The sequence below is a fragment of the Pongo pygmaeus genome, chromosome 13 (genome assembly GCF_028885625.2).
Source record: "Pongo pygmaeus isolate AG05252 chromosome 13, NHGRI_mPonPyg2-v2.0_pri, whole genome shotgun sequence".
In the NCBI taxonomy this organism is placed as follows: Eukaryota; Metazoa; Chordata; class Mammalia; order Primates; family Hominidae; genus Pongo; species Pongo pygmaeus.
Genome location: NC_072386.2, coordinates 67634880 through 67662334, shown reverse-complemented (window position 1 = coordinate 67662334; position 27455 = coordinate 67634880). Strand labels below are relative to the sequence as shown.

At 40.1% G+C, this 27455-nt stretch overlaps 1 protein-coding gene across 2 annotated transcripts in view; it reads left to right on the top strand.

The window, feature by feature from the left end:
- Nucleotides 1-27455, top strand: part of LOC129044246 (guanine nucleotide-binding protein G(q) subunit alpha) — a 311030-nt gene that overhangs the window by 22173 nt on the left and 261402 nt on the right. The gene's annotated exons all lie outside the window — the stretch shown is intronic.

Here is a 27455-nt window from a genome sequence, read left to right as displayed (position 1 = left end):
CAGTTGATTCCAAGTCTTTATTACTTTGTTGTTTACTTACTTAATGGGCATGAAGCCAACAATAGGCTACCCACATTTGACTTCACCACTTGTGTTGGTATAAAAGGGAATAGAGAAATCAAGAGAGAGGGACGTCTGCTCCTCCTTGACTATGGCACACTCTCCTGTCGTAGGAGGAAATCAGATTGGCCTTCTGGAGTGGGCTTCTTACATGTCACAGCTGTGGTGGTGGTGGTGGTGGTGGTGGTGGCAGATGAGGGGGTGGCACCCCTGGCAGTGCACATTGTTGGTGAACTGTTTTAATCTCTCCCGATAACCTGAAGTTTAGATTGCCAACCAGTTGATAATAGCCATTATTGTTAAAGAGAGAAGGAGTATTTTCTTTTTCCTTGTTTTCTGTGAATATTAATTTCCATGTAGAAGAAAAAGAATATTTAGGAAAAGCAAACTTCATTTGGTACCTATTTACTTTACAGCCAAATTGATTTAATCTCCCTTTACCCTCCTCCTAAGGCAAGTGGTTCTTAAAGAGAGAAAGCCAACTTAGAAATCTGTATACTTTATTTGACAGTATGCCCACATTTTTAGCAATAACATTAGCTAGTGTCAATGTTTAAATTTCTCCTTTAAGAAATTCGATAGTTGGCTGGGCGCAGTGGCTCATGCCTGTAATCCCAACACTTTGGGAGGCCGAGGCGGGCGGATCACGAGGTCAAGAAATCTAGACCATCCTGGCTAACACGGTGAAACCCTGTCTCTACTAAAATACAAAAAATTAGCTGGCTGTTGTGGCATGTGCCTGTAGTCCCAGCTACTTGAGAGGCTGAGGCGGGAGAATCGCTTGAACCTGGGAGGCGGAGGTTGCGGTGAGCTGAGATCATGCCACTGTACTCCAGCCTGGGCAACAGAGCGAGACTCCATCTCAAAAAATAAAATAATATAAAATAAAAGAAAAGAAATTCGATAGTTAAGTGAAAGTTGTATTATTCAGTGTATATGTATGATTATTTAATGTAAAATAAACTCAGTTTTTCCAGTTGGATGGTGAGGGTGGTAGCAGGGGAGGAGTTGGTAGTAAATAATTCTGGATATTCAGCAAGAAATTGAGGAGGGATCTTGCCCTCCCTCCTTTTATCCCATTCCCTTGCCCCCATTTCTTAATTGAGTCTGGCCTGAGCCCATGTGGCTGGCCAGCACAGGTGAAAGGCCCTTCTTCACAGCAGATGTATGATGATTCCTGGACAGTGGTCAGGATAATTGCCTTTTTGTGGAACTTTTAACAGAAAAGGTGACTGAAGGTTTGAGCACGTCCCCTTTACAGGGGCCATCTTTCCCCCACCTGTGTAGATGTACATGGGTCTTCCAATGGCTCAGACAACACACCTGAGTGTCCTTGAGTCTCACCTTATTGTGAGTGTTGCTTGTAAGCAGTGTTGTCACTAAATTTATTTCTACTTTAATTTGGTAATTTACCAGAATATCTTCTTTTCTAGCCTCGATGATTATAGCTCCTTGAAATGCCTGAAGTCATTTTTGTTTTCTTCTCTTTCACTCATGAGAATTATTCCAAAAAAAATTTTGGCCTTCACACCAGTGTTTAAAAATTGTTCTGTACCTAGGTTTACAGTGGGGTTACGTCGTCTTAAATCTAGTTAAGGTTAACAAGATATATATTCTTTTCTGGAGAGTTCAGTCTTGGAAGCCAACCTGAGTTTTTAAAATGTGCTGACTGCATGTGGATAAATTACAGCCCTGTTCCCAGATGTGTGGGATCTCACAAGATAGGGATTGGATGGAGGAGTATCCCTGATTTGTCAAAGTGCTAGTCTAAGAGAGCTGCCTTTGTTGTAAGTATGCTGCTTGTGTAATTTCAATGATCAAGATTCCCTTTGAGAAAAAATGTGGTTGTACTGACATTTACTTTGAGCAAATGAAGCATAATTCATATCTGTTGAAATTGAAATTAATAATGCATGGCTATGGCTATGTGAGTACTTTTTTCAACCTTTGTATGTTCTTGCATATAAATTTTTAGAACCCGTGGTAAATCAGATGGTGCAGAGGCTGTTTGATTTTTTTTTTTCTTCCTTGTTTTCTAGTGGGTGGCTTGCTTGAGCAAGGGAATGCAGTGCGTAAGTTTATCAGCATTAGAATCTGTGTTTATGAAATTATATCACTTATTAAAAATTAAATATTTTAGTCAAGGTTTTTACGTGTCCTTTGCAAAAAAAAAAAAAAAGCTTTTAGATTGCTCTTTATTTGTTCTTTCCCAGCTGAAAATGAAAGATAAGGGACAAATATTAGTATCAATTCTTTTATTTGCATGCCTTTTCTCTAATGGTTGTTCCTTGCCTTTTAGTCCTTGTGTAATGAATACGTTAGAGGCAAATGTCACCTATCTTGAAACCATAAAGACTTAGTTTCTGTACTACTGCTTTTTAGGTACAAGTGCAGTCTGGCTTCTGAATGTAGAACCAGTCATCAGAATAGCCCTGGATTGCACAGCGGGAAGAATCTGCATTGGCGAAGTACTCTGGTGAAGCTGAACAATTCCAGGTTGCAAAGAGTACTTGGTTCATCTCTCATTTTCATGAGGACTAACATCACACACAATGCTAAACCTCACTAGCAGAGAACTGAAATGAACTCCTGACAGGCCAAGAAATGCATCCAGTAACCTCGTGTGATCTTTTACCCCATCAAGCCAAGGCCATATCTCTGAGGTTAAGAAAATTGTGCATTACATTGCAAAATCTTCTATTTGTGAGTTAGAAGTCTCAAACTCGACTTTGTTACGTTTAGACAGTTCTAAGCACACATATGAAAACAGCTCAATTTCCATCATAACTTTGTAGTAAATTTCCAAAAGGCATATTTCAGGAGACCTTAAGATAAGCATTGTTTCTGAAAGCATGATCAAATGAAGGAAATGAAGGAATAAACACTATCCTAGTTTGAATGATGCTTGGAAAGGTTTTAGTCCTGGGATTTCAGATGATTTTTTTTTTTTGGTAATGCCGGTTAGGCATATGCTGAGAACAGTGGGGAAAGCAACAGTAGGTTTACTTCTTATTGCCTGGTAGAGTATTTTTCTCTAAGATTTTTTGGTGTGTGTGTACAAGACAGTGTTTTTGGTTGGTCCTATGTCTCAGTTGAAGACAGTCCTACTGAATTGAGATCTTATGGGGCAGGGGGCAGTATATTTCTTTTTTATTGACCTAATTGCAGCCAGATAGAAATAGGTAATTATATTTCTTATCACACACATAATGGATTTGTTTTATATGGTGTTATTCTCTGAAATTAACTGACAGATTAGAACAAATTGCATGTGTATCTCACATACCCAACCTGCACTAACTCCCTCAAATTCCTATTTATGACAGTTTACCTCTGGGAATTAGCTAGGGCGTTTAAATCAATAGCATTATTAGAACTCACTTTCTAGGAATCCATTTGTGACCCCATACAGGAAAGAGTTAACATAGTAAGCCTGCGTGCAATAACTTAAGACATTTCATGTTTATTTTCAAAACTGGTTGTTGGCAGCATTAAATGTGACCCCACTTGGAGAGGACCCATGGAAGCTTGTGTCTAGTTTTTTCCAGACTTCATCCCATACCCTTTTCGGTTTGCCGATTTTGCATTTTGCTTTCTTGTAATACATTGTAGCCATGATACAACTATATGCTGAGACGGGTGAGTCTTCCAGGTGAATCATTGAGCCTGGGGAGTAGTCTTGGGGACGCCTAACACATACCCATCATCAACTGCTGAAGGCCTCTACTTGGGTAAGGTGGAGTGCTCTGGGCTAGAGTATTGGCACTGCAACCTTGACCCATGCACTACTGCACCAAGTTTGTTGGGAGGATCACATGGGATGGTGTTGGTAAAAGTTCCTTGAAAACACCAGATCACTATCCAGATGCACACTGATATATCAGATTATTATTTTGCTTCTTCCGTGATATGTTTTGATAACTGCTGTAAGACATTATTATGCACACATAGAACGCTCAGTTATTTACCCTTTGGTTAGTATTGGGCCTCCTTCTTCCCATGAGGCAAGGCAAACTCCCGCTTCCCCAGACAATGGGGAGCACTCTAGACACTAATTCCCCACCCTTCCTACATTTTTCACATTGCTCTCAGGTTACTTTTCTTAACCCATGTTAATTACAGTTGGGTGGGTACAGTGGCTCATGCCTGTAATCCCAGCACTTTGGGAGGCCAAGGCGGGCAGATTGCTTGAGCCCAGGAGTTCAAGACCAGCCTGGGCAACATGAAGAACACCATCTCTACAAATAATACAAAAATTAGCTGGGTGTGGTGGTGCACACCTGTGGTCCCAGCTACATGGTATGTGGGAGGATCGCTTGAGCCCATGAGGTGAGGGCTGCAGTGAGTCATGATCGCCCCACTGCACTCCAGCCTGGGTGATAGAGCAAGAGCCTGTCTCAGAAAAAGAGAAAAATTGTAGTTTTGTCATCTGTCCAAACCATTAATTACTTTGCATTCATTGTGAAATAAAGGCCAGATATCTTTATCTGTCAGTCAAGTTTGTCTGATCCCACCCCCTCTTCTAGCCTTATTCCTTACTGCTTGCCTTCAGGTATTTGACACTTTGGCCAAACTAGGGCACTAACCCTTTTCCTTCCCCTCCTCAGATATTTGTTGCTTTCCTCTCTTCTCTCCCACCCCTAGAATGCTTTTTCCTCCACTGCTCTCTGCAAATCCTACCATGTTTCAAAACCCATGTTAAATGGTGCCTCTTTCTCATTGTCTTTTCTGATCCCTCTAGTGGTCAAAGTTTCTGTTGACTCCTATGACATTTTATGTTTGTTTATGTCTGAGTTTTTTTGATATGTGCAGGAGGTATTGGTGTGCAAGTGATGAAGTGAGATAGCTAAGGGAAGGCAGCCAATAAAGGTGCATTATTAAACCACTAATGGCAATGGGCAGTTGGAGGTCAAGCCTGGGGAGAAGCTCTGGGAGATGATGTCATGCAGGACTTCTCAAACTTTCATGTTCATGAGAATCTCCTGGGGACCTTGTTAAAATGCAGGTTCAGACTCAGGTCTGGGGTGAGACCTGAGAGTCTGAATTTCTCATGAGCACCTGGTGATAATGATGCTGTTGGCATGGGTCCAGAGACCCCACTTTGGAGAACGGTGATGCTGTAAAGTTGTCCCACCTGAAGAGTAAGGTAGCTGGAGCATTTGACTTAATTAATTTTTTTTTTTTTTTTTTGAGACAGAGTCTTACTCTGTCGCCCAGGCTGGAATGCAGTGGCTCAGTCATAGCCAACTGGAGTATTTATATACCAACTTTGAATGGTCATTAGTTGGGGGCTGTCAATTCCTGCCACCTTTGGCTTCTCAGGTGGCCATCCCTACCTTGGAGAAAAGTCCTCAGGCAGAGAGGTGCAGATAACCTGTAGTTGGAGGTCAGCTTTGGGTGGCTTGGGCAAATTCAGCCCCATCTTGTAATTGTGATGATTTATACACATTTGTTCCTCCATAGCAACCTATCAGATCCCTGAAGGCAGGATATGTAATTTGTCTTGTGTTCTAATAGCATTTAGCGCATATTATGCTTTTGTGTTTGCTCAATGAGTGAGTTGATTGTTGGTACTTTCCACTTTGGCAAAGTGTTACAAGTGCAGTTTATGTTGCAGTTCAGACTCCAGCTTTTTTTTTTTTTAAGACAGTCTTGCTCTAAAGCCCAGACTGGAGTGCAATGACACTATCTAGGCTGACTGTAACCTCTGCCTCCCCGGTTCAAGTGATTCTCGTGCCTCAACCTCCCCAGTAGCTGGGATTACAGGCGTGCATTACCACACCCAGTTGATTTTTTGTATTTTTAGTAAAGAAGGGGTTTCGCCATGTTGCCCAGGCTGGTCTTGAACTCCAGGTCTCAAATGATCTGCCCGCCTCGGCCTCCCAAAATGCTGGGATTACAGGTGTGAGCGACTGTGTCCAGCCGCAGCTTGTCATTTTTAGTCTCAGTGTCTAAGATAAAGATTCTATAACACAAAAGCCTTCTTCCTGGTTCGTCATCTCTGAAGGTGTCAGTGGCCTTGTCATCACTGGTCAGTGCTAACAGGTACAAGAGAGAAGAATACTATGGAAGACAGCAAAAATTACCCCTTCAAGGACTTCTGGGTTCTGTTTATTTTTAAGATGAAGATAGAGAATACGGCTCAAGAGAAAGAATTCTGGTAGAAACTTTGGAGATAGCTAGTGCTCTCTCATCTAATTTTCCCTCTTGAGGGCACTTTTCATTCCTTGAGGGATTTCTGTTCTTTCTTTTTTCTTTTTGGACGTGCTCCTTTATATTTGGATGGATTTCCCATAATATAGACACAAATTTGGTTTTGAATTATAAGGCTAAAACAAATCTTTTAACTTGGTTGCTAAATTTCCTCTGCATTATCAAAGCTCTTTTTATTTTGAATACCGTTTTCCAAATTCAATTTTTTCTTTGACTCATAAAATCTAGTGTTTTGAAAACTTCTTATATGGAGCTTTCTATTGATTTTTAATATGAAATAACTACTATGTATTTATTTGAGACCTTCTGTGTATCTCGTTCTGTACTAGATGCTATGGTAGACTGAAAGGAAATGTGACATTTTCTACCAGCCCTCAAGAATTAGTCATTTAGGTGGGGAGAAAAGGTAGTTGATATGATGATGGAAAACCAATTGTAAGTATTAAGGGATATTCAGTGACAGTTGGATGTCTTTGATTTTTTTCCATTCAGTCCTAATTTCATGTATTCCTTCATGCTATCATATTGTATAAGTTGTGGGTTCAGATTCCTAGTTGAAAAGATGCAGTCCCTGTCAGATGTAGAAATTTACCTGCGGGTAAGATTGTGGGTCAGTGTGGTTAGGGAATATCACAGAGAATGTACAGTTTTTTAGGTCATCCTTTGAAAAGTCAGCTGACTTAGAAAAGGCCACGTGGAGATCAAGGACCTTGTAGACATTGTTTGGCTCTGTACCCAAGGGCTGGTTTGGTGTCTGGAGGGGCCCTGAAGTTAATGGGAGAGGCCACTGTCTGCTAGTAAAACTAGCAACCAGATGAGAATTCTTGATTCTTTTTCAGCACATCTTTCTTGTGGTTATGTGTCTCTGTGTGGGGGTGTGTTCTTCTCTTTGTGTCTGTAAATATTTTAAATATTAATTTCACAATCCTCTTGACTTTGACTCCTTTCAATCTTTGACAACTGGTATAATCTCTGTGTATAGATTCTTTCTGTGAGGTGGCTTAGGGGAGTAAATGATAAGGGGGTTATTTCTCAGTTAGTTCACTTGGGGAGGAAATGTGTCTTCCTCTGATTAATTCACATCACTTAACTGAATAATATTATGTGGAATGCTTGACTGCTAATGTCAAAGGAATGCAAAGAAAAAAGTGCATATCACAGAAAAATGGTATCAAGTTTTTTCATTAATGGCCTTATATTGACAAATCTTTATCTTCTGGGTAAAGCTACAACCTTTTTACTTTATGATGCCCTTTCACAAGTGTGACTTCATTTGAAATAGAAAATTGTGATGAAATAAGCATACAGTCCTCATCTAGAGTGACCTGGAGAGGCTATATGAGCTTGTAAGTAGAATCCTCTTAGAACTTGTGTAGTAGAATACTCCTAGTTGAAATCTTAGTCCTATTACTTATCAATCTTGGAATGTTGGTTAAATTTAAGGCCTTGAAACACAGCTTCTTTATTTGTACACTAAGGAAAATAATACCTTCTTTTATGGGTTGTAAAAAATAAGACAGTGAGGCTGAACTCATGAGAGGGTCTCAGTAAATGTTCCTTCTCCTCTGATCTGAGATTCTAAGTACTAGAATCTGAGGCCAGAGGAAATCGGTGTTTCAACTTAGTCCATGACTTCTTTAAAAAAAAAAAAAAGTACAAAGAAGTATGAAACTTCAGAGTAACATTTATTTTTATAATTCTGCTGACTGAGAGTATCCTGTGATCATTGGTAGAATCTGTACTTATTAAATGCATTCTAATGATCCCCCATTTGGGGATATATCTTGGTGCTGTAGCCAAACTTAAAGGCACTACTTTCTATTTCTTTTTTTTTTTTTGAGATGGAGTCTCGCTCTGTCACCCAGGCTGGAGTGTGCAGTGGCGCGATCTCAGCTTACTGCAGCCCCTGCCTCCCAGGTTCAAGCAATCCTCCCACCTCAGCCTCCTGAGTAGCTGGGATTACAGGCATGCACTACCACACCTGGCAATTTTTTTTTGTATTTTTAGTAGAGACGGGGTTTCATCATGTCGGCCAGGCTCGTCTCTAACTCCTGACCTCAAGTGATCTGCCTGCCTCGACCTCCCAGAGTGTTAGGGTTTACAGGCGTGAGCCACCGTACCCAGCCTTTCTGTTTCTTACCAAAACCCAAGGCCCTTAGTTCCTTGTTTTATAGAAGTTGTTGTCAAGACAGAAATGCCTTTGTTTAATTTCTTTATTTGCTGTCTTCTGTCAGATTTGCGTGCTGCTCTGATAACCAGCTAGTCACAAGGTTACTGCAAAGTTATGTTTTTGATTTTTAATCTTGTGTTTATTGTGATTGGTTGGTGCATTTGTTCTGTTTGGTTATTAAATATTTTGAATCTCACTGGGGATTACATACTTTTAAACATTTTTTTTCTGTGAGGGTTTTTGGATGTGCCTTTTAAGAGAAAAGGTTATTTTAGTAAGTTCTACCAAATTAAAAGATGAATAGTAAGAACTTGCTAGTATCCTGTTTATGGCTGAATCTGAGCAAGCATTTACAGTTATTTTCTAAAATAATCTTGAGTTAACGTTAATGGAACTATGTATTATTAGTCCCACACTGGAAAGCTAATTATCGGTATGTAATCTTAGCAGAATTATTATGCTTGTTGGTGTAATCCGTGTCAGCAAGGTGACACATTATAATTATGTATTCATTTTCCACTTACTTTTCTCATCTTCTGCATGTATCATCAGACAAGCTTTCTTTATTACAGATGTGGTTATTTTAGGGGGCAACCACTTTCACTTGAATTGACATAAAAACCATCCCTCATCTCTGGGCCACATGGTCTTTCCTGAGACATAAACGTGATGTAGCATCTGCCACATAATCTTTCTTAATGATATGTGTGTAGACACCTGAAAGCTCCTTTTGTTTCTGTGTCTGAACTGTTAGGTCATCAGCCTACTTACCAGAGGACTGATGTGTTTCTTCAGGTTCTGCTGGCATAACATTTGGGGCCTATTTTTCACCGCTCTGCATTTGATTTCCCTATAGTTTTCAATTCAGAAGAAAAAATTGAATTTTTGATGCTAATTACCCTCTTTTTAATTCTATCATTTGTAATTTAAGATGATATATTAGATTTTGGACATTTATAGTTTATGTTCTCTAATATTTTAACCTTTATTAGATGGTTTTCTAAAACAAGTGTCTCGTACAAGTAAATTTCTCTTTTAATGTGTGGTTTTAGTACTTTCTAAGCATATTAACTTCATATTTTCTTAAGTTATGATCTAAAACTGATAAGAAATTAACCTGTTTTGGCTCAAGGAAGCCTAGATACTCCCTAAATGTTACCCTAACTTAGAGCTTTAATAACATTTTTTCCTACTAGGGAACTAACACTGTTATAGGAAGTTGTTCTTTCCTCATTTTTATTGGCCTCCAGTTTTCCATATTTGGTGATTTTTGGCAGGGTAATGTATGAAATTTGATTTTAGTGTTGGCTTAGAGATTCAGTAAGAACAAATCATATCTTTGTTAATCCTGTTCATCCATGTATCGTCAGCTCCTAGCACAGTCCTAGGCCCAGCATAGATGGTCAGTAAATGTTTGTTGAAATAAGTAGCTTCCCAGAGGCTTGCTTGAATCTTTCCCTGGTCCAGTCACCTGGGAAGAGAATGAGATCTTTATACTGATTTTATCTTAGGAGGCCTAATTCCTTAGTTCTTGTGCAGATCGGCATTATGTAATCTTTCCACTATTAGATAACATTTTCTGTGACAGCTGACTCCTTTGGGTGACTGAATTTCTCTATCAGCTTTTAAAGTACTGAGTTTGGGTTTAGAAGAATGTAGAAACATTTGCCCATCAAGCCTAAAGAGATTGTATAGCAGAAGAGAGGGGAAGTATTTAAATAATAAAAATTTGCTTTCTATTTCAGATTCTTCTTAGCCCTCCAGGCTGGCCATAACTTCCCGGATGGAGTAAATTCTTTTGTTAGATGACTAGAATTGAATCGTGTAAGCCAAAATTATTTTGCATGCTGATTCTGTTTGCATTTTAGAAGAGAGGATAATTCTAAACATTTATAGGTAATCTATAGTTAGGCCAGATTGACCCTCTATTATTACAAATTCAACTTTTTCTTTAAGTCTTTTTTTTTGAGACAGAGTTTCGCTCTTGTTGCCCAGGCTGGAGTGCAGTGGCGTGATCTCGGCTCTCTGCAGCCTCTGCCTCCTGGGTTCAAGTGATTCTCCTGCCTCAGCCTCACGAAGTAGCTGGGATTACAGGTGCCCGCCACCACACCTGGCTAAATTTTTTGTAGTTTTAGTAGAGACGGGGTTTCACCATGCTGGCCAGGCTGGTCTTGAACTCCTGACCTCAGGTGATCTGCCCGCCTTGGCCTCCTAAAGTGCTGGGATTATATGCTTGAGCTACCATGCCCGGCCCTTTTAAGTCTTATTGCAGTGGTTATTAAATACAGTTAGTAAATACATTTGTCTTTGGTTTCACATAGTATAAAAAAATATTAATAGTTTTATTCATCAGTAGTTCTGTGAGCCTCATTAATATTCTGGTTTATTTTATGTTATGTAGTGTGTACTTTTTGTTCATAGATATTGAAGCAATGGGAAATAATTTCTGAGTAACTACATGCATCAGGTAATTTGAAGACTTATTGATAATGGAAGTGGTATATGTGTACCTTTTATAAAATCAGATTCAACTGTTTGCAGTGACAGTCCAGATGTGAAGTAAAATGGAACATAGAGAACAGGGATGTTGTTACCTTTTTCTTGCATAAGAACTGGAGTATAGATTTAGGAAGAATTGAGGAGTGCTGTTCAGCATTAGGCAATGGTTTATGCAGTTCATTTTTGGGTATTTCATAGAAACCATATTCTCACTTCAAATCTGTTTGAAAAAGTAGGTATCATATAAATAACATTTTTAAAAATGCTGCAGACAAAAAAGGCAGCATGAGAGGTGCCGTTGCCCTATGTCTCCTCATTTGTTGTCTGCTCTTGCGGGTGAACTGTGAGTGTATCCTGGTCAGTTAGTGGGAACGCCTGAGGCGGACTTCAACAGGAAGCCAAGCAGCTTGACCCTGCCCTTCCTGCATATGGGCATTGGAGGGCTTGGTGCTCTGGTCCTGGGCCCTCGCCAGCGTGTTGTGTACGTGCGCGTGCGTGTGTGTGTGTGTGTGTGTGTATGAGAGGTGGGGAAGAAAGGAGGAGGAGAGAGAGCAGTTGGTGAATTGATTCTGCTGTCTGTTGTCAGTGCCTTCAGTTAAGGAAATATAGCAGTTCTTTCTTTCCGCCAGCTCCTTGGCCCAAGGCACCTGATGTGGCTCATCCTCTTTCTGATGAAGTCACTAACCATATTTATTAGTAGTGTAATGATCATTTACATGAAACTCTGCAAAACTCTCTTGAGATGCCCTTTGGGATGAGACACAGTGGTGCCTAGGGACTGCCCTTGCCCTCCGGGTGCCTGTGATTAATGGCTTGGAACGATTACACTGGGAATCTGGGTCTCCAGGGAGGATCTAGGCCAATTCCAGCCTTGAGCTGCAGACTGCTTCTTCAGGTCCTACATTTATTGATGTGGCGGAGCAGCCTCCTGCTTGGGGCCCTTGTACAGAGAATCAGGCTGGCGTGGCTCTTGACCACAGGAAGGGGATCCCGTTCTGAGCACCTCACCTGACTTATTGGCACCTGTACCTGACTTTACTTGCACCTGTAGCTTACCTGCTAAGGTGCAGATACCAAGCCCTGATGGGGAAAAAGCACAGCAGCATCAGGTAGAAAGCAAGAAGCAATTGGAGACAGAGAATTCGATGGCAGAGGAAATTGGAGCTGGAGGTCACAGAGCAGCAGTTAAGCCCTGAAAAATCTCTGGAGATATGAGAGTGGGTGGGAGGGCAGGCATGCTGATTGAATGTAGGAGGGGGCTGAAGGCTTTCTAATTGACATTTTATAGAAAAGGGTGACTGTAAAATATGGAGGCCTTGAGGATACTCATAGAAGTTACCTCCATGTTACTGTTAAAATGCTTGCTGGGGCAGCTCACAAATGACATTTTAGGATGAATGAAGTATGATGGCTAAAGCTATGGGTGTGCGCATCACCTAGCCTGGGTTTGAATCTTGACTTCAACATTGTTTTCTCTGTGATAAAAGATAAAAGTCACTTTCCAAGCTCAGCTGCCTTATCTGTAAAATGGGAGATAAATCACAGTGATTGTTACAAAGAATAAATGAGATAATACATAGTGAATATTTTGCACAGGGCCTAGGAGTAGTAAATACTCAGTAAAAGCTAGCTGTTGTTGATCTTTAATGCTATGTATGTCTGACTAATGTCCGTAGAAGGGAAGAACCAGTAACAATTGTGGCAGATACTGCTTATTTGCTAGTTTAATGAGATCAGAACAGTGTAGACTTCAGCCTGGATCCTGTGAAATACAAGGGTTACAAAATTAAATTTTATGTGTGTAAGCAAAGAAAAAGACATCTTAAAATCTTAATTTGTCTGACTATTGCATTTTTTTTTCTTTCTTTTTTTCTTTTTTTTTTTTTTTGAGACGGAGTCTCGCTCTGTTGTCCGGGCTGGAATGCAGTGGCGCAATCTCAGCTCATTGCAAGTTCCACCTCCTGGGTTCAAATGATTATTCTGCCTCAGCCTCCTGAGTACGTGGGATTACAGGCCTGTGCCACCATGCCTGGCTAATTTCTGTATTTTTTGTAGGGGTAGGGTTTCACCATGTTGATCAGGCTGGTCTCGAATTCCTGACCTCGTGATCTGCCCGCCTTGGCCTCCCAAAGTGCTGGGATTACAGACGTGAGCCACCGTGCCTAGCCAATTGCATATTTTTGATAGCTGGGTATAAATGACTTCAGTGACAATATTTGTGCTTGTCATCAAGTTTGTAGTGAAAAACAGTGCATTTTTGCTTATACTACACTCCCATCAAGTTTTAAACTTATCAAAAGATGAAATTAAATAAAATAAAGCTCTAAGCCACCTCTAGCCTCAGTTAATTCAAGATAAGTAGGTAGAAAGTGGTCCTGGGGACAGCAAAGCATTTTTAGGTGTATGTTGAGGAGCTTTCCTGTCCTGACCATTGGCAGTTCTGCAGCCTCCCAAGCCCTGTGTACTCTGCTCCTCTGAATGGTGCCGTTTTGTATGGGTTCCTGATTCTGTGGTGATAGAGGAATTGCTAGAAGTGAATAAGGGGACACCCCTCCTTTATAAGTAAGTTCTTTCTATACGCAGTCTTCTTTCTATGTGCAAATAGAGTGTATGGCAAAGACTTGGCTTCATGTATTCCTTAGTTTTTTACTTCCAGGAAATTTAATTTATCAAGTTGTGTCTTCTAAATGAAAACAAATTTTCATTTTATGAAACTGAAGTGTCTAATGAATTCTAAAAATGAAAATTCTCTGTAGCCTGACAAGTTTAGACCTTTATATAAGAATGTTATGTTGGGTCAGGCGTGGTCATGCTTGTAATCCCAGCACCTTGGGAGGCTGAGATGGGAAGATTGCTTGAGCCAGGAGTTTGAGACCAGCCTAGGCAACATAGTGAGACCCCATTTCTACAAAAAGTTTAAAAAAAAATTAGCCGAGTAGTTAGCTCCCAGCTACATGGGAGGCTAAGGTGGAAGGGTCACTTGAGTCCAGGAGTTTGAGGCTGCAGTGAGCTATGATCCCACCACTGCACTCAAGCCTGGGCAACAGGACACCCTGTCTGGAAGAAAAATATATATATATGTTAATAAGCTTCTGTCCTCACCCTCTCACCTTAATATTCTACCCTGAATTGCTGAAGATTTTTTTTGATGCCTTTCCTCATCCTCTTCCCTCACCTCTACCCCCAGTTGTACCAATTGTAATTTTTGGTCATTAATACTCTTTGGATTGTAAAAATTAAGAGAAGTAGTGTAAGACAGTGGTTAAGAGTGTGGACCTTACAGTCATAGAACCAAAGTTTGAATGTGAGTTTGCCATTTAATAGCTGTAGCATCTTTGAGGCTGCAAGGCTTCTCTTTGCCCCAATTTCTTCATCTGTAAATGGGGGTATTATTAATAATAGTGCTATCTCATACATTCATATATGTAGAGTATGTAGAGTACTTAGAATTTGTTTGGCACATGGTAAGGATTATGATGTTAACTTCAATTTTAGAACATTGTAATAGGGTAATATGAGCTGCTATAGCACACATAGCCCATATATCAGTGACTTAATTCACTAGGTTATTTCTCACTTTGTAAAGTCTAAAATGGATATTCTCGATAGGTAGGTGCTTACCAACCCAAGTGACACTTTTTATTATTAAGATGTTAGAATATCTACGTAGAAAGTGGAGAAACTTAAGCTAATCCTAGCATTAGTCATATATGGCCCATATTTAGGCCTAGAACAAAAAAGCTGCTAATAAAGACTTATAATATAGGAATGTTTTGAATTTTCAAGTAGAGGTTTAGGCTTTATAGGAGGTAACTATTTATTTTTAACAGGGCGAATGAAATAAAAAGCTCAGAGGCAGCAAAACAGAAGTAACTCACGCTAGATAGGAAGGGAAAATTGGTGCATATTAAGCACAGGGAGAAAGAAGACCTTTGAGTGTGGAGCATTGTTAGTGATTGAGGTGGATCGTAAGTGAATACAGCAGTAGGAGTTGCTGAAAGTTAAATTAATATGGCTGCCGGAAACCAGTAACACACCATGAAATGGATGAATCTGAGATACTAGTAACCCAGTAGGAAGGATGGATAAAGTGTACCACAAAGTTCTGAAGGAATAGTAACAGATTCATAAAGCAAATAGAACGATAGGGCTAATTAAAGAACATTCACATATTCCTGGTATCAAAAAATAACTATAGATATATCTTGTTTGTTTAAAACACACGTGGCTAGATGAGGTGGCTCACGCTCGTTATCCCAGCACTTCGGGAGGCCAAGTTGGGAGGATCACTTGAGCCCAAGAGTTAGAGAGCAGCCTGGACAACATAGCGACACCCCATCTCCACAAAACATTTTAAAAGAATTAGCTTGGCAAAAAAAATTAGCTGGGCATGGTGATGTGCACCTGTAGTCCCAGCTACTCTGGAGGCTGAGGTGGGAGGATCACTTGAACCCAGGAGATCAAAGCTGCAGTGAGCTATGATCGTGCCACTACACTCCAGCCTGGGCAACAGAGTAAGACCCTGTCTCAGAAACAAACAGACAAACAAAAAACCCAAAGCCCCTCAATATATTTGGGTTTACAAAGCAGCTTCAGTAAGGGAAAATTCTGAAATGGTTTTTCATTTCTTAAGGATTTTGCTGTAGATTTTTTTATACCTGACTAGTTAAAACATGATTTTATTACCTATTTTAGCTATAAATCATTTCAAAATGATATTTTACAGTTATATGTTCATATATTTAAAGTAGTCTTGAAATGTCATTTTTTATTTTTCCTTTTGGAAGATTTCAAGCAATATTATGAGTACCTTTATAATAAATTATAATTTAGCTGCACCTTTTTTTTTTCTTCCCCTGAGATAGAGTCTTGCTCTGTTGCCCAGGCTGGAGTGCAGTGGCCCGATCTTGGCTCACTGAAACCTCTGCCTCCCGGGTTTAAGCAATTCTCCTGCCTCAGCCTCCGGAGTAGCTGGGATTACAGGCACGTGTCACCACGCCTGGCTAATTTTTTTTTGTTATTTTTGGTAGAGACAGGGTTTCACCATTGTTGACCAGGCTGGTCTTGAACTTCTGACCTCATGATCTGCCTGCCTCAGCCTCCCAAGATGTTGGGATTACAGTCGTGAGCCACCGCACCTGGCCTATCTGCACTTTTATATTCTTTTTTCTCCTTAGGTCAGTACACATAAATCAATAATGTGTTTATATTCCATTTGTTTGCTTTGCTTTACTTATACTGAAGACAAATGCTGAAATATCTGATATAGTCTATATGTATTATATATCAACTGTTAATATTTTCTGACAGCTAATTAAAAAATTGAATACCAAAGCATATTTCTCCATTAGAGAGAAGGCATACCATAAATTTTGTGGTTTAGACCTTTAGAGCCTATTTAGAGCTGAATTAAGTTGACTTGCACTGAATTTAATTAGTTTCTAATCCAAAACAAAGGCACTGTGTTTTATATATAAGGTTACCATTAAGATAGATATTTTAGCTAACAATATTGGAATGTGTTTTGTAGAGGATAGGGAGTGTTCTGATATTAGAATAGAAAAATAATAAAAATTAATTCCTCCTAAAATCTGCATCTTTCCTTTTTTTTTTTTTTTTTTTTTTTGAGATGGAGTCTTGCTGCTATTGTGCAGGCTGGAGAATAGTGGCTTCATCTCGGCTCACTGCAACCTCCACCTCCCAGGTTTGAGCAATTCTTCTTCCTCAGCCTCCCAAGTAGCTGGGATTACTGGCGTGTACCACCACCCTTGGCTAATTTTTGTATTTTTAGTAGAGAAGGGGTTTTGTCATGTTGGCCAGGCTGGTCTCAAACTCTTGACCTCAGGTGATCCACCCGCCTTCAGCCTCCCAAAGTGCTAGGATTACAGGCGTGAGCCACCATGCCTGGACATCATTCCTCTTTTGTTTCAAATCTGCTAGCTTTTCAGAAATTATGTAGAAAAACTAAGTTATTTCATACCTTTTATAGAGATTACTTGGATCAAGAATTTTCTGTCTTTATTTTTGAGAAATTTTTTTTTTTATACTTTTGGGTCTTTAGAGAGATCCCTGTCCTTCTGTTTCTCAAAAGTCCAAGAAGGTTTAAAAAATTAAAAAAATAAATTTCACTGTTTTGTGTTCATCCTTTTCAGAATAAAAATCCTGCATATAAGGCATTATAACATTTGGTGACTTTAATCTTTCCAGTCTACGGTTAACTTGCAAGTGATGTAAATGCCAAAAGTTGAATCGAAAACTTTTCTGTTATGGAAATTAAGGTAATTGACTAGCCAATTTTAAATGTTTCTTGCATGGTTCCACTTACAGGGAAATGACAGAAAAATGCGAAGAGAGAGGTAAAACAAGAGGGAACACTCTTAAACACTGCTGGTGGGAAGGTGAACTAGTACAACCACTATGGAAAACAGTATGGAGATTTCGTAGAGAACTAAAACTAGAACTACCATTCGATCCAGCAGTCACACTACTGGGTGTCTACCCAGAGGAAGAGAAGTCACTGTATCAAAAAGATGCATGCACATGCATGTTTATAGCCGCACAATTTGCAATTGCAAAAATATGGAACCAGCCTTGATGCCCATTAGCTAACAAGTGGATAAAGAAAATGTGGCATATATACACCGTGGAATACTACTCTGCCATAAAATGGAACAAAGTAATGGCCTTTGCAGCAACTTGGATGGAGCTGGAGGCCATTATTCTAAGTGAAGTAACTCAGGAATGGAAAACTAAATATCATATGTTCTCACTTTTAAGTGGGAGCTAAGCTGTGAGGATACAAAGGCATAAGAATTATATAATGGACTTAGGGGACTTGGAGGGAAGCATGGGACGGGGGTGAGGGATAAAAGACTGCATTTTGGGTATGGTGTACACTGCTTGGGTGATGGGTGCACCAAAATCTCAGAAATCACCTCTAAAGAACTTACCTACATCACCACAAACCATCTGTACCCCCAAAACTATTGAAATTAAAAAAAGATTTTTAAGAAGGAGGGAGGGGAATACTGAAAGGAGTTGAAAAGGGGGTGAGCAGGACCATGGAGATGTGGAGGTAGAATATTAGAAAAGACAATCTCATAGTCTTCCTGTTTCCTGGTGTGGGTTAGCATACTGGTTCTAATTAAGGACTGTGATATTTATTGTTGAAATGTGACCAACATTAGGCCTTTTCTGGTATTTGTGGCCATTCCACGGTGGTTTCTATCTCTTAAATACATTCTGTGTGCTAAGGTGAAGAACATCACTGAAAGGACACTAATAAAGCGGAAAGGTCAACTGATAGTGTTGGATCAGTTTAGTTTGAAGTTACCACACGAGCCGTCTGAACATCTAAATTCCTTTTAAACTCACCTGCTTTGCTTTGAAGGATTCTCTGAGTGAACAAATGATATGTCAATTGTAAATGGCAAATACGCTCAAACTGGTATAGGAACAGTTTTGTCACTAAGGTTTATTGTTTCACTTTGTGCACCTTCTGTCATGCATACTTGAAAGCAATTGCTCTAGTTGGAGTATATAGGTCGCCTTGAAATCCGAAGTTAATGTGACCCTATTAAATACATTTCGAGGGAATTTTATTTGGCATTGAGATAAGTGACTCCAGTAGAGATTTTCTTTTGTATGTATAAATAAGGTCAACACAGAGTTACACAAGGAATGCATTCTTAGGTCATGTGTGTATGAGAGGGCAGGCAAATAAACATCTCCTTGTTTGCTGAGAGGGAGAAATTGCTGCTCATTGGCTTACCATAACTACACTCTACTTTCATGGAACCATTTTGTAGGAAAGCAGTCTAATGAAATGGTTAGGCCAAATTTTCGATTCCAACACCCTTTTATACTTACGCTATTGTCTCTGATAACATTAGATTCACATACATGTATGTATACACATACATATATTCAAATATGCACACATATCCACCCCACAGGGTTCTTGAGATACTAATGGAGGGTAAAGTGTGAAAAACCTGGAGCCTTTGACAAGAACTCTGGAAAAGGCTTAAAAGAGGTTGGATGTTGTGGCTCATGCCTGTAATCCCAGCACTTGGAGAGGCTGAGGCATGAGGATCACTTGAGCTAAGGAGTTCAGGACTCCTCCAGGCAACATAGTGAGACCTGTCTCTACAAAAAAAGTTTTAAAAATTAATGGGCCATAATGGCATGCTCATTTGGTGGCCCAGCTACTTAGGAGGCTAAGGCAGGAAGATTGAACCCAGGAGTTCAAGGTTGCTGTTGTTGTGCCACCGCACTCCAGCCTGGGCGACAGAGTGAGAGCATGTCTCTAAAAAATTAAAGAAATAATAAAATGAAAGATCAATTTTCAACAAGAATCCTCCAATTCCATGAAGCACTGAATACCTACAGAATGAAAGCACAGCTCAGAGGTTGCAATAAATCTTTCCAACCTTCTTCTTATCAGAATACTATGGGCTTATGTAGTCATGGAGTTTTCTTTAGCTTTTGTAAATAACTGCCAAACCAGAGTAGATGTAAGTTTAATAAAAATGAAGATACTAGTTTTTGGAAATCTCAGACTTTAGTCAGTTCATTTATGAAATTTAAAAGTGATTTTTCAGAAGGGAGTATATATTACACTTATGATGAAAAGGAGTAAATAAAAGGGGAAAGGTCATCTGTTTATTCATTTGTGCAAATGTGATGTCATTTATCAAAATAAATTTTTAGCTGTAATACTAGATTAAAATAAAATTAATAATCATCTATGAAACAGTGTTTCAGCAGGCTGCTAGTAGCAGAAACACCCAATTCTAATTGGTTTCAGCAAGAAGAAAATGCATTCCTTCATGTATGGAGCAGTCCAGTGGTAGGGAAGGCTCCAGATGTCAGCTCAGGGCCCTGGCTGCAGCCTCTTTGGGATTCTGTTGCCTTAGGCCCTTAGCAAGCCCACCACAGGGCTTCCAACTCCACAGCCATATGCAGCCAGACTAGAGACAAAAAGGTCTCTCTCTTGCAGTGTTTTCTTCTTGGGAGCAAGGAAAACTTCCCCAAAGCCCTTCTAACAGGTTCCCAATATCACATGGCCACCTCCAATATCAGTTCTTCCCAGAGTCTCGCAGTCAGAACTGCTTCACAGGCTCAGTTCAGTCACTAGGGAATTTGGACTTGCAGCAAAGGTCCAATTCAGGATTCAAGATTCAAGTCTGAACTGAGGGCAGGGCCACCATCCCTTGATGCACGTGAGGGGATGGGTGCCCTAACTGATTTGGGCCTTTGCTGGCAAATGTTCAATGGAGAGGGGATGTTGGGTAGGCAGCCAGAGGTACTTGCTTTTATAAACAGAAAATGACGGATGAGAATGGGTTTTTGAAAAGATCATAAAATGTCAAATAAAACATTTGGTTTTCAAGATTTTTAAAAAATATACTTCATTTCTGTAAAGAGAATGTTGCTAATAAGAACTAAAGAAAATTTTACTAAAAAAAAGTTTTGCCGGCAGAGAATTTATTTAAAAAAATAAACAAAAACAGTTATCCAGGAATTTTTGTGTCATCTCTGGCATAGGGCTTGAATTGAACAGCGTTTTATCTTTAGGAATAATGGAGTTCTAAGTCCATAGCTGACACTCTTCTCTGATCATCTTAGGAGTTACTGCCATCCTTACTAAATCTTATGAAGTAATAGTCTGATGAAATATGAGTATTTAGACTTACATTAGCTTTCAAAAAAGTCCCCAGTATTTGAAGAGGGTACTTCCTGTGGCTGGTTTGGCAATTGAGATTAGTAAATTAGGAAGATGCTACTGTCTTCATTGACCTTTTATAACATGTGTTTGACAAAGCCTTGAGTCTTCTATAATAACAACAATGGTAATAGCCATTCTTTGTTTGTCACTTGCACACACTGCCAGGCCCTATGCTTCACAGGTAGTATGTTAATCATATATTTATTTATTTTAAGGGGAAAACCTAATATGTACCGTGCTTCCTATCCCATAAGTGGTGCAAGATGAGATTTGGAATCAGATCTGTCTGTCCCCTGAATCCTGTTTTCGATATACTTCTTCAAAAGAAGAAAGATGAGAAAACAGCAATTATGTGCTCCATTGATGGAAGATACCAGATCAAATCCTTTGGCAGATTAATCAACATGATCCTACATCCTTTTAGGTTGCAGTGTAGGACCCAACCTGTACTATTTCCAGTGTAGCAAGTACTAAAGGAAGTTCTGGTGTCCAGCCATTTTCCTGGTATTCTTTCTGCAGCAGTCAGTTATCCTGCTAAAGCAGAAAGCAACTGTGTTATTCCTGTGTGGAGAACCTTCTATCTCTCTCTGAGTTGAAGCTAAAATGTTAGAGGGCCTGCTGGCCTTGTACTTTCTCTTACTGTTTCCTTCCATTCTCTGACATCATCTCCTTCTACTCCTCTCTTTATTGACTCCACTCTCTGCTCTGTCCTCCTTGCTGTTCTTTGAACCTACTAACCTCTTTTCTGTCTCAGGGACTTTGACCTTGAGGTGCGACTGTCTAGATTGCTTTCCCCACCAGGAATCAGCATAGCTCATTCCTGCCTCTCTTTTCAGCCTTGACTTAAGTTGTCTCAGTGAGGACTTCCTGACCACAACACCACCCCCCAACTCATGGGATACTCTAACTTCTTCTTTTCTTCCTAGGTGTTTTTAGTATTTTCTTTCTTTTTTAGAGATGGGGGTCTCACTGTGCTGCTCACGCTGGACTTGAATGCCTGGGCTTAAGTGATCCTCCTGCCTCAGCCACCCAAATAGCTGGGACTGCAGATGGATGCCACTGTGCCCAGCTGTTTTCCATATTTTATATACTGTACATTTATTTTCCGAATACTAGAAGCTCCCTGAGAAATTTTGTCTATATTGTGTATTGCTAGATCCTAAGTACCTAGAACGGGACCTGGTACGATGTTGCTTAGTAAATATTGCTGACCGGATGAATGAGTGAATGACTCATGCATAGATTAGAACTCTGGCTGTGATCAAGCAGGTGGACTGCCGAGAGATATTCACAAGGACATAGTGTTACTTAATTGCAAAACCATTTAGATGCTTCTATTAGATTAGTGGTGTCCAGTCCTTTTCTGTCATCAAAAGAGTGAATCAGAGTGTCTGGTTTTATTCAGCATATGTTACTCTGATATGCCTTAGAACATGGGAATTATATGTAATTCTCAACTGCGAGGATTTTTTTTTTCGGTCTAACTGACTCCTACCATTTCAGAAGTCCTTGAAAGCAAGCACCCAGAGGCTTTCATGTGCCCAATGACTCTGCAGACCCAAAGAGATACTCAAGATAATATTGACACTTTTATAGTCTGCATGGTGCTGCTTGCAGATGATAAGCCTACATGCCATAAAGCAGAACTTCATATGGAATTAGTATTGTTTTTGCTTTCCCAACAGCATGACGACGGGCAAAGAAAAGAAAAGGAAGAACAAGTGGCCCTCAAATGCCAGACCAGACTGAAGGTGCATGTAGTGATGGTAGTAACCAGTTTGCACCTTTAATACCTTGAATTGTTTCCATCACTTAGGAACCATTTCTTTCATATGTGTGATATGCAGGTGCTGTGCTAAGCATTATCAATATAGTGATAAATAAAAGAATAAAATCTTTATCCTCATGGAGCTTCCAAACAAGTAGAGAACAGTTACTAATACACACATATGTAAATAATTTAAAAACCCTTGTCAAAACTCTGAAGAAAAGGTTAAAAAAAAAAAAAAAAAGGGCCAGGCGCCATGGCTCACTCTTGTAATCCCAGCACTTTGGGAGGCCAAGGTGAGAAGATTGTTTGAGTCCAGGAGTTCGAGACCAGCTTGGGCAACATAGTGAGACCCTCATCTCTACAAAAATAAAAAAAATTAGCTGGACGTGTTGATGCACACCTGTAGTCCCAGCTACTTGGGAAGCTGAGGAGGAAGGATCATTTGAGCCCAGTTATGTCGAGCCTACAGTGAGCTTTTATCGCGCTGCTGCACTCTAGCCTGGGCAACAGAACGAGACCCTGTCTCAAAACAAAGAAACAAACAGAAACTCAACAGGCACTGCGAGAAAGATGGTAGGAGGAACCAGGGTAGACCTCTCTTAGAAACTGATGCTTTAGGTTTGAGCTTTGATTAGGTTTGAGAGTTGCTGCTTTTATAGAGATTATTTTGGTTTCATTAGCAATAGTCACAGTTAGCCTCAAATGTCAAATCCGAATCTCTGGACCAGGGTGCACAATAGTGTGAAGCTCAGTAAGATTCAAAGGTTACTTAGAAAGAGAATGGCTGTTTCTGTTAGGCTAATAGTGTTGCTTAGAGCAACAGGATTCTGTTGGATGGGAAATCTGTCTGTAAACAGCAGGTATGAGCCGGATATCTTGCAGCAGCTATGTGGCAAGGGAAAGGTGGTGGTGGCTATAATCTGCATGGCTGGAGAATAAGTAAATATTGATATGGGACTTTATGGCAATGCTAGGACATTCTAGGAAGAAGCAGCAACAGTAGAGGTGGATGGTACTTTCTAGTTAGGATATCTTTCTGACTGCTTCGAATATTAAGGTCATATACAGTCAAACTGTCCAGAAAAAGGAAAAAAAAGTCTTTGTGTCAAGAAGATCAAAGTTCATTTAAATTTGAATGACAGCTAGTTTTAAAAAATCATACTTAGGCCAGGTACGGTGGCTTATGCCTGTAATCCCACCACTTTGGGAGGCTGAAGTGGGTGGATCACCTGAGGTCAGGAGTTCGAGACCAGCCTGACCAACACGGTGAAGCCCCATCTCTACTAAAAATCCAAAAAATTAGCCGGGCGTGGTGGTGCATGCCTGTAATCCCAGCTACTCAGGAGGCTGAGGCAGGAGAATCACTTGAACCCGGGAGGTGGAGAGGTTGCAGTGAGCCGAGATCACGCCACTGCACTCCAGCCTGAGCCACAGAGCAAGACTCTGTCTCAAAAAAAATAAAAATAGAAAAATAAAAAATTGTACTAATCTAAAAACACATAATCAGTTACTATGTTTTAAGCTCTGAAGCTTAACACATTGTACTTCGTTAGGGTATGTAATATTTAAATGACATACAACTATCCTCTACTTGGGGAATAGGAATTTCTGCAACAATGACTGCTCACAATTAATGTCTTCAGTCTCTTCCATTATATGATGTGATGTGGATCTCTGTAAAAGGAAAACCAAAACAAAACAAAACTCTACAAACTCTTTTGTTTGTTTGTTTTTCTGAGACGGAGTCTCTCTCTGTCGCCCAGGTTGGAGTGCAGTGGCGAGATCTCAGCTCACTGCAAGCTCCGCCTCCTGGGTTCATGCCATTCTTCTGCCTCAGCCTCCCAGCCTGTAGCTGGAACTACAGGCACCTGCCACCATACCCGGCTAATTTTTTGTATTTTTAGTAGAGACGGGGTTTCACCATGTTAGCCAGGATGGTCTCGATCTCCTCACTTTGTGATCTGCCTGCCTTGGCCTCCCAAAGTGCTGGGATTACAGGTGTGAGCCACCGTGCCTGGCCCACAAACTCTTTTGAAAACCATGTAGGAGGAACTGGTGTATGTCCATGCCATAAAATTGCCATTTCCTTGCCATAGTATCAGGATCCTCATAGTAGTCCATTTTGATTTTATAATTCTCTGCTTTCTCCTCTCAGCTCTTAAATACCTGAATAGATGTTGGAGGATTGCTCCATTCTTCACTCGGGAGCCTGGTCCCTTTGTCAGTTATAATAAGTGAATCAGGGAGTTTCTCTCTCTGGCTCTGCTCTGTGCATTGTAAAGCAGAGTTTCTCAAAATGTGGAATGAACCCCTGCATTAGAGCACCTGCACTGAATCCCTGGGGATACTTCTCTTAAAACTGCAGGTTTCTGGTTGTATAATGTTCTATGAAGGGAATTTTTTAAAAGATAATGTTTGAAAAAGATACTTCAAGACAATAAGGAGCGATTTGTTTGTAAGAGTTCCACAGAAATAAAAAATTATGCGAATTCATACTTTTGGGAATCTTATCTTTTCCAAGGACTTTGTTAACTATTTCATCAACTCTAAGGTAGTTAAGAATAAACACAGTTAAACAGGTACTTCAGGCTGGATGTGGTGGCTCACACCTGTAATCCCAGCACTTTGGGAGGCCGAATTGCTTGAGTCCAGGAGTTCGAGACCAGCCTGGGCAACATGGCAAGACCCCATCTCTACAAAGAATACAAAAAATTAGCCACATGGTGGTGCATGCCAGTAGTCCCAGCTACTCAGGAGGCTGAGGTGGGAGGATCACTTGAGCCCAGGAGGTCGAGGCTGCAGTGAGCCGAGATCATGCCACTGCACTCCAGCTTGGGTGACAGTGAGGCCCTGTCTCAAAAAAAAAAAAAAAGCAAAAAAAATCCCAGAAATGTACGTACTTCAACTAAAATTCAAAAACTTTCTGCTTGTGCCCTACCTGCCTAGATGACTAACTTCATCTAGGTGATTTTTTTTTTTTCTCTCCAAAATTCTACTTGCATATGCAGCAAAAGTCCAGGATGACTTTCGAGGAGAGAGAGAGAGAGTCTTTGAATAAAAGCACAAAGTGTTAGATCTTTTATTTCTGTATCCCTCAGTTCTGAGCAAAATGCCCACACAGTAGGATCTCAGTAAATCTTCCTGTCTCTTGGAGTGGACTTCCTTTAGGATACAGCAAGTTCTGACTGTGACTTCCTAGGAAAGAGTCCTCCCCACTCAAAGAGTGGAATAGAGTCAGTGGTCATTTCAGTCACTAAATTCTCCTACTGGTGATGCCAAAGCCAAGATCTGCTCACTAGATCACTAGATCTGCTAGTGATGCTGATTTTAAGTGCATAGATACTTTGCTGTGTTTCCACAAAATGCCCGAAAATGAGCTGCTAAGCCAAACTCTGTGCCACAGTAAGGGGAACCTTCAAAGAAAGAGGCAAAAGGCACATACACCAACTATGAGGAATAAGGAATACACCAACCTTGAAAGAAAGAAGCAAAAGACACATACACCAACTATGAGGAATAAGGCAAATGGCTCTTTGAAGAGGCTCAAGGCCATACCAGTCCTCTCAGTTCCAGAGGGGAGGGGCCCAGAGGAGTCATCTCCCAGCAGGGTGAGAACCAAAAGGTTGGTGAGGTACTGAGGCTACCCATGGAGGAATTTGGGAGGGAATAAACACCTACGTCCACACAAGTCCTTTAGAAGATTTTTAGCAGCAAGAGCTGGCCACTAATAGGTCAGCCCTCTTATCTAAAATGATGCAGTTGCTTTCTATGAAAGTATGATTTTGATGTTCAGCACTCCACAGATAAATACTATGTAAATGTTATCACCATGCACGAGTTCATACTGTTGCATAGAACTAGCTGGCAAGTGAGAAACAAAGTGCCAGTTTCTATGTAGGCAGTGTTTCCACAGTTACTTCAGCCCTTTCTACCCCAGTACAGCAGAATTCTGGGTAGTGTAAATAATTGATGAATTCAAGCATTGGTACATTTTATAGGGGCCAGTTAGAGACCCATGTAGGTATTTTCTCTGTTATGCTTCTTCTAAAAAAATTTTTATCTTGTTAATACTGGTTTTGACTTTTTTATTTTTTTATTTTTATTTTTTTATTATTATACTTCAAGTTCTAGTGTACATGTGCACAACGTGCATTTTTGTTACATATGTATACATGTGCCATGTTGGTGTGCTGCACCCATTAACTTCATTTACATTAGGTATATCTCCTAATGCTATCCCTCCCCCCCTCTCCCCACTCCACGACAGGCCCTGGTGTGTGATGTTCCCCTTCCTGTGGTTTTGACTTTTTTTTTTTTTTTTTTTTAAAAAACGTAGAATCAAAAGTTGGATACAGGTAGAGGATTCATTAATGAGAATGCATCTTTCACTACTGTGCAATGAATGTTTGATGGCATTTTTATTCCCCTGAAATGTTCAGGTGCTGTAAATACTTCTGAAAAAGCTTTTCAGTGAGTTCACATTACTTCTCAGAATAGGCTAATGTTTGTTTGTATCATACTTCTAAGATAGGACAGTGGTCTCCCCGTCCCCCATGTCGTATGTCTCTCTCAAATCTGACAACCCCGTGAAAAGGTGTAGAAGAGATTCTCTGTGTGGAAAATTCCTATGAGGTTTTAGAAGCCTATAACATTATTCCCATAATTGATTGGTCTTTAACTTGCCATTCTTAAGTAAGAGGATTCAATTAAAAAAAAAAATTTTTTTTAACTTTGCCAACATCAGTGATAAGTGTTTCTCTAATTTGTTTTCAACTGCGTGTCAGGAGTGGAATTTGAGCCCACACCTCCCTACAAAGACCAGAATCATTTCTTTTTTATAAAACTCTGAGAATAGTGATACTGCTTTGCCAAAAATGAAAAGACTTTCTGTAAGCACATAGACAAACATGAGTGGGTATGAAATGCTTACCAGTAATGGTAGTCATAGGTTGTATAATCTTTCTGTGCTAAGAGTTAACAGTAGGTTGGGTAGTCATTGGCCTGGGATGGCT